We start from the raw sequence: 8,447 nt of genomic DNA on the forward strand, positions 1-8,447 counted from the left end.
AGTGTTTACTGTAGTGGACTCTTGTACACTAGCAAATCATATTCAGACTATAGTAAAGCATATAAATAGATCATTTCATCCAGAAAAGAAAAGTATTTCTGTTATAGTTTGGGTGTAAACTTTTCTCTGCAGGATTTGCCATTTGTGCACTAGATTCCTAGATGTTTTTGGAAGGCGCTGTAACCTTAACAAGGTGGAGCCCAGCAGGAAGAAGTGGGTCACTGTGGGGCTGGTCTTGAGGCTTATGGTCTGCTGATCTCTCTGGGTGTTACCAAGCTGCCTTAGTTCCTGCTTACCACCGCTGAGATCTGCTCCTGTTGCCATCATGACAATTGTGCTGTTAGCCAAAATGAGCTTTTCCTTAAGCTATTTTATCAGACATTTCATCACAGTGGAAATGCTTAGGTTGTGAATTCTAGTGCTTTATGTGATGGAAAGGGACTCCTGGATGGGGCTCACTCTCATGTCATGGGAAGGGACTCCTGTACATGGCTCACTCTCATGTTATGGGAAGGGACTCCTGTACATGGCTCACTCTCATGTCATACATGGCTCGCTCTCATGTCATGGGAAGGGACTCCTGGACCGGGCTCACTCTCATGTCATGGGAAGGGACTCCTGTACATGGCTCACTCTCATGTCATGGGAAGGGACTCCTGTACATGGCTCACTCTCATGTCATACATGGCTCACTCTCATGTACCATTTTCATTGTGCTTACCCCCTCTCCACTTAGCCTTCTCTTTTCTTTGTCCCTTTCAAGTCCATATTTCACCTATACCTTAAGACCTGACTCAAAAGCTATCTACCCCTTTGTCCCAGTTTGTGTTCTTGTTGCTTCGACTAAATACTGACCAAAAAGCAATATGGGAAGGAAACAGTTTATTTGGCTTTCAGGTTACAATCCACCATCAAAAGAAGTCAAGGCAGAAACCTGAGGGCAGGAACTGAAGCAGAGACATGGAGCTTATCTGCTTACTGGTCTATTGTCTGTGGTTTGCTCAGCTTGCTTTTTATGCAACCAAGGATCACTTGTTCAGGGGTGGCACCATCCACAGTGGGCTTCCTTCCACCACAATCATTAATAAGGGAAATAGCATATCAATCATAATGAAGATAACACACACCAATCCGTGAAGGAAGATATAAAGCGAATTAAAAATTAATTCTGCTGTTGCTTGTGACTTTGTTTCCATTGTGGATAATTGTAAAATGCAGTGTAAGGCTCCACTCCCTCAGAGTGGCTATCCTAACCACACAGAAGTTCACTGAGGGATGCTCACAGTCAGCTGTCGGAAGTACCCAAGGAGCTGAAGGGGTCTGCAACCCTATAGGTGGAACAACAATATGGACTAATCAGTACCCCCAGAGCTCATGTCTCTAGCTGCACACGTAGCAGAAGATGGCCTATTTGGCCATCATTGGGAAGAGAGGCCCCTTGGTCTTGCAAACTTTATATGCCCCAGTACAAGGGAACACCAGGGCCAAGAAGGGGGAGTGGGTGGGGAGGGGAGGGGGCAGGGTATAGGGGACTTTGGGGATAGCATTTGAAATGTAAATGAAGTAAATACCTAATAAAAATTGAAAAAAGAAAAAAGAAAAAAAGAAGTTCACTGAGACGTGTACACTTTGAGCCTGTCTAATCTTTCTGTGTAAAGTTTTTTATTTATAAGTTCTTTACAGTAAAGTTTTAATTTATCGGAGAAACAAAACACAGCCTCCACAGAGATACATACAGGTCAAACTGATAGAAGCAATTCTTCAACTGAGGTTTCCTTTTCCCAGACTAGAGATTGGCAAAAAAAATAGTCAGCACCCCTGTGGTGGTTTGATTGCGAGACATTCCCCCACACACACACACATACATCATGTGCATTTGAATACTTGATCTCCATTGGTGGCCATTTGGGGAGGACTAGAAAATGTGGTCCTGCTGGAGGAAATATTCTGGGGGTGGGCTTTAAGGTTTCAAGGCTGTCTCCATTCTGAGTTAGCTCTACTTCATGTTTTTGGATGAACATGAGAGCTTTCAGCTGCTGCTCCAGGACCATGGCTGCCTGCCTTCTGACATGTCCTCCCAGCCCTGATGACGATGGACTCCCAGCTATCTGCAACCTTCCTTCTGTAAGCTGCTGAGGTCATGGTGCTTTATCACGAAAACAGAAAAGTAGTTAATGCAACACCCTTCGTTTTTTATAAAAAAAAAAAAAATAAGAAAAAACTTTTAATATTTTCTCACTTTAAAAAAACATTTAAAGCCGGGCGTGGTGGCGCACGCCTTTAATCCCAGCACTCCGGAGGCAGAGGAAGGCAGATTTCTAAGTTTGAGGCCAGCCTTGTCTACAAAGTGAGTTCCAGGACAGCCAGGGCTACACAGAGAAACCCTGTCTTGAAAAACAAAAACAAAAACAAAAACAAAAACAAACAAAACAAAACAAAAACATTTAAAGTACTTAGTACTTCTCTCTTTTCTAATTTGTGTGTGTGTGTGTGTGTGTGTGTGTGTGTGTACAAGAGAGCATGCACTCATGTGCACGTGCATGTGTGTGGGTGTGCCTGCATGTCAGTGTGTGCACGCACATGTGCGTGTATATGTGTGTGCATGTGTGTGTGTATATGTGTGTGCATGTGTGTGTATATGTGTGTGCATGTGTGTGTGTATGTGTGTGCATGTGTGCATGTATATGTGTGTGCATGTGTGTGTGTATATGTGTGTGCATGTGTGTGTGTATATGTGTGCCCGTGTGCCATAGCTAATGTGGGGAGGTCAGAAGACAACTTGTGAGAGTAGGGTCTACCATGTGCTTTCCTGGAATTGAGCTCAGGTTTTCAGACTTGGTGACCATGTGCCTTCACCCACTGACCCACCTGGCCAGCCCTGTGCTTCTCCTAAGATCATCTAACCATCAGTTCTGTTACAGTTCCTTTGGGGATGTTTCGATGAGCTGGTCCTTCATTTACCTTCACACCTAGAGCAACAAAATGCACAGTGAACAGTGATTTTCCAGACACTGCACATGAGGAACAGTGAAGTTGACAACTGCGAATTGACTCCAGCCCTTTTAGGAGAGTTTCCAGGCCCCAGTATGTTGAGGGGAGATAGAGGGAGGGCCCTCAGAAGCCTGAGACTGGAGACAAGCCAAGGCACTGCGGAGATTAAGATAGCTAGGTTCCCAAGGAGACCAAGTTAACTAGAGTTCCCAAGAAATAGACTGTGATCCCACAGACAGGGTGCATTTTAACAAGCAGAGCATGCTGCTAAGGAGGGGAGCACCCCGGGGGGATTTCTCTGGGCCATTATCAGTGAGATGATGAAGACTTGAGGGTAAAGTGTAACTTGCAGAGGAGGATGTGTCATGTTGGTAATGCGTTCTGTTCTAGTGGGTAACAGGATTTCCTTCTGTAAATGTTGGGATTTTCAAAAAGATCAATAGAGGATGGATGCATGGTACCTGTCCAAACTTGTCTTAGAATTAACTGTCCCAATTGACAACATTGCTATTTCTGTACAAGAACTTGGTACTAATGAACTAAGCTAATATGCAAATTCTCTATATCACTAATCCTTAAAGTGAGATGCAGTGCTAAACTTCATGCCCGTGTTCATGTTTTCATTATCTATGCATTTATTTTTGTGTGTTTCTTGTATTTGGTGTTTTGTAACATATTAACTTCTATGTAGAGGAATTTTAATCCAGCAACCTGGCTGCTCTGGCAAGGGTGACATCCAAAGACCTTCTAGGTCTGTGTAATCCAGCTGGAATACAGGCATACCTTTAATCCAAGAGACAGAGACGAGCAGATCTCTGAGTTCAGGGCCAGTCTGGTATAGAGTAAGTTTCAGGTAAAGAAAAGCTTAGGTCCAGGTATGGTGGTACATGCCAGCACTCAGGAGACACAGGCATACAGAGCTTTGAGTTCAGGCCAGTTGAGTTCAGTGAATCAGTTGGGCGTCAGAGCAATGAGTGCAGTGTAGTGGAGTTGAGTTCCTACCTGAGTTCATGCAGGTCAGTGCAGGTCAGCAGAGGCAGTTAAAGCCAGAGAATAAGATGGAGACAGATTACAAAAAATTGCCAGAGTCAGTTTGAAGCCAAGCAGAGGAAATCAGTAAGAATCTGAGAGAAGCCAGATTGAATCAGTCATTTTGGAAAGGAGTTTGAACCAGAATACTTGAGCTGAACCAGCCAGCTAGAGTTCAGAAAGGGCCGAAAGGGTGAACTTATGCAGCAGTAAGCCTCAGATACAACAATTACATCAGGTGAATAAAAGTTACTTTTACAATTATAATTGAAATAGTATGGGTACTTTGGAAGTGACTTTGAATCACTTTTCTTGCTGGCCAAAATTATATAACATATAATATATAATATATAACATAATATATAACATATAATACATACCATATAACATATAATATATAACATATAATATACAATATACAATATGATAAATATATAATATAATGTATAATGCATAATGTATAATATATAATAAATATATATTTATCAAGATTACATAATAGTTATATAATCCTATCTTTTCTTTTTCTTTTCTTTTCTTCCCTCAAATTCTTCATATACCCACCTGTCCTCTTTCAAATTCACAGCCTCTTTTTCTTTAATTGTCTGTGTGTGTGCATGTGTGTGTGTTTATTCCTAAATATATAAATACAGCATGCTCAGCCCATTTCATGTTAGCTACATATATGTTTTCAGAGCTGACCATTTGGTTTTGTATAATCAGTTGGTATGCTCTTTCCTGGGGAAGATTGTTTCTCCCAGTCTCTTGCTGTCCAAAATTTGAAAACAAATTTTGCCTATTTATTTAATTCCAGAGAGCTCCTATTAATCACAATTAAAATCTCAGCATATGTACTTTATTCTGGATTTACTTTTGTCTTTTTCCATCTTTAACCTTTTGGAACTGAAGAATTTTGTGGACAAGACTCACCTGGCATTCTTCACGTCTGTGAAGAATAGTTTGCTGAAGGTTTTGAGTCTCTTCCCCAGACTTCAAACAAACAAAACAAAACAAAACCGTATCTTACTGTACAGCTGTGTTTGTCATGGTGTTTTTTTTTATGCAGTCCAGGGAGGTCTCAAGTTTCCAATATTCCTCCTGCCAATGCCACTCATGGCCTGGGATTAGAGCTTTGTACCACCACGTCCATTGCTTATAGCTTTTTATTAAGCCCATTCTTGCTGCCATTACATTCATATGCCTTAGATCACCTTAGACCACAAGTCTAATGAGGATCCCAGAAGTCATAGCCCTTAGTTTCTGTAGCCATGTTAGTCACACCATGGCAAAGTTTTCAACACAAGTCTTGTCACTAAGCTGCCCAAGATTCTTTCCTCACTAGGTCTTAATAAAGAGATGAAGCGATGAATAAGCAGGACTCCTTTTCTTCCCTTGGCAGGAGATACATGTTCTTGTGATTTTTTATTAAAGACATTCAATATACTTATGACTTTTTGCCCTGACTTGTATGTTAGAACTTGTGACCTTATTAAAGTTTAGTACATGTCCCAGGCCTCCTAAGATATATCTGGAAATGTGTCAGATGGATTGCTTTATTTTATGGCTTTGCTATTTAGTATCAAATGGTACTTGAAAGAATAACTTCAAGTTGACATAAATTATGTTTTCATAACTAGCTGAGAACATATTTGGAAAGTAGACAAGAGCTGGGCATAGTGGTGAATGCCTTTAATCCCAGTGGACAGACAAAATGCTGTGAGTTCCAGGCCAGCCAGGGCTACGTAGCAAAACCGTCTCAAACAAACAAAAGCAGACGAGAGAAAGAAATCACATCCCAAGGTGGCCGAGGAAAGAAAATCCACCAGGAGGTAAAGAAAATAAACTTCATCATGCCTCCAGAGTTAGTTTAAAAATTGAAAGAAAGAAAACTCAGAGATCATTTAGCCCAACAGTGGGGTTTTCCCAAATGTGAGATTTGCAGTTTTACAGCTGGGAAAGCTTCAGGAAAACAGGATCCTCTTATTCCAAAGCCCCCTTGACAAGGTAATACAGGCAATTTGGGGTTCTAATGTAACAGATGAAGCTGCGTGGTTGTTTCCATTTCTATTAGAATGCTCTCAGTGATGGAAAACTGTTGCAAGTCTGCCCCCGTAGCATAGGTGTAGCCATTTTGTTCCATGCCTGCCAGCTATTTCATATTGCTGCAGTAACATACCTGCCAGTTATTGACACACACACAAAATTAACTTGACTTACAGCATGGTCATTCTGATCACATCCCCTGTTATGTTCTGCTTGAGGTATATTAATCTTAACAAATTCCATGATGCTTTCCGAAGAACCCATCAAGTTAAAGGTCAATATAAACTATTACGTCTAAAATGGCTTGAATCAGAGCCGACCACTGGGCAACCCTTCCTGCACCTGCATATGAGCTTGTTGTGGTTTTGTGCGTTTTTTTTTTTTTTTCCTTTATAAGCCTGTGCTGAGGACTGGTACCACAATTGTGTACCTGAGTCCTTTTTGTGACCTTGAACATCCAGTCTTGGGGTATGTGTTTAATAAACTATTCTTGCTTAACTAAGATCAGTGCTTGAGATGGTTAGTATATGCTTGGCTCAGGAAGTGGGAAATGCAGCCTTGTTGGAGTAGGTGTATCGTTGTGGGCATGGGCTTTAAGATCCTTGTTCTAGTTTCCTGGAAGCCAGTCTTCTCCTATATGCCTTTGGATGGGGATGTAGAACTCTCAGCTCCTCCAGGTTCACATCTGCCTGGATGCTGCCATGCTTCCACCTTGATGATACTGGACTGAACCTCTGAACCTATAAGTCAGCCCCAATTAAATGCTGTCCTTATAAGAGTTGTCTTGGTTATGGTGTATGTTCACAGCAGCAAACCCCCGAGACAATGTTTGTATGGTTTGTGTGGTGATTTCTGAACCTCAACATTTGGTGTGTTTGGTGCGTTTCTGTTGCATGTGTCTTCAAACTGAATTGTGTGTGTGTGTGTGTGTGTGTGTGTGTNTNTGTGTGTNTNTGTGTGTGTGTGTGTGTGTGTGTGTGTGTGTGTGTGTGTGTGTGTGTGTGTCTGATGTTTGTTGTCCTCCTGGATCACACTGCACCTTATTATTGTTATTTTTACAGTCTTTCACTGAACCTGAAAATCGACCGACCAGTCTAGCCCAGTCCTGAGCTCCAAGACTGCCTGTCTCGGACCACCCACTACTGTAGTTATTGATGTGCATTGCTGGGCCCAGTTGCTTATATGGTTGCTAGGAGTCCAAACTGCAGTTCTCACACCTGTGTAGCATCTCCATCTTGCTCTTTCAGCTTCATTGTCTCTATGTTGTGAAAATGTACTGAGGCCTTCATTTTGGCTTGTTTGTTTTCTTTCCTTTTCTTGGCTGTTGTTGTTTCTCCCCCAAGACAGGGTTTCTCCATGTAGCCCTGGTTGTCCTGGAACTCGCTCTGTAGACCAAGCTGGCCTAGAACTCAGATCCTCCTGCCTCTGTATCCCAAGTGCTGGGATTAAAGGCTTGTGCTGCCACTACCTGGCTTATTTTGTTTTTCTTTTCTTTTCAATTTTTTAAAAATATTTTTTTATTAATTTATTCTCTCACTTATTACATCTCAACTGCAGTCTTCCATCCCTCCTTTCCTCCCAGTCCCTCACCCCTCCTCTCCACCCATCTACTCGTCACCCACTTACCACCACCCCTCCTCCCAAGAAAAGGGCAGGCCTGGACGGGAGCTCAACCAAACGTGGCATACCAAGTTGCAATAAGACTAGGCACCTCCTCTCATATCAAGGCTGGACAAGGTAACCTAGTAGGAGGGAACGGGTCCCCAAAGCAGGCAAAAGCATCAGAAACAGCTCTCTGCCCCATACTTCTGTTATATGACTCACAGGAGTTCCATAAAACATCAAATAACACCTATGCAGTGGGCCTAGTTAGACCCATGCAGGCTCCCTGGTTGTGTCTGTTCAATCTTAGTGAGCGTGTATGAGTCCACGTTTGTTGATTCTGTCTCCTTGACCCTTCTGGGACAAGGATGAGAACAGGAGGGTCCTTTTTACCTGGAAACCACACAGCCTTCTATTTGCTTGATGTTTGTTTGTTTGTTTGTTTATTCTGTGTTTTTTGGAAATAGGGTTTTTTTTTTCATGTTGTCCTAGCTGTCCTGGAACTCTGTAGTCCAGGCAGGCCTAGGTCCCCCTGCCTCTGCCTCCCAAGTCCTGTTGATAAAAGGCATGCACCACCACCTCCGCCTAAGGGCCTTTATTAAATACAGAAGACATTCTTTTATTTAAATTTTTTATTATTATTATTTTCTTTATTTACATTTCAAATGCTATCCCGAAAGTTCCCTATACCCCCCCACCCCTGCTCCCCTACCCACCCACTCCCACTACTTGGCCCAGGCGTTCCCTGGTGCTGGGTCATATAAAGTTTGCAAGACCAAGGG

This window comes from Mus pahari, chromosome 2 (assembly GCF_900095145.1).
Source record: "Mus pahari chromosome 2, PAHARI_EIJ_v1.1, whole genome shotgun sequence".
NCBI classification, from domain to species: Eukaryota; Metazoa; Chordata; class Mammalia; order Rodentia; family Muridae; genus Mus; species Mus pahari.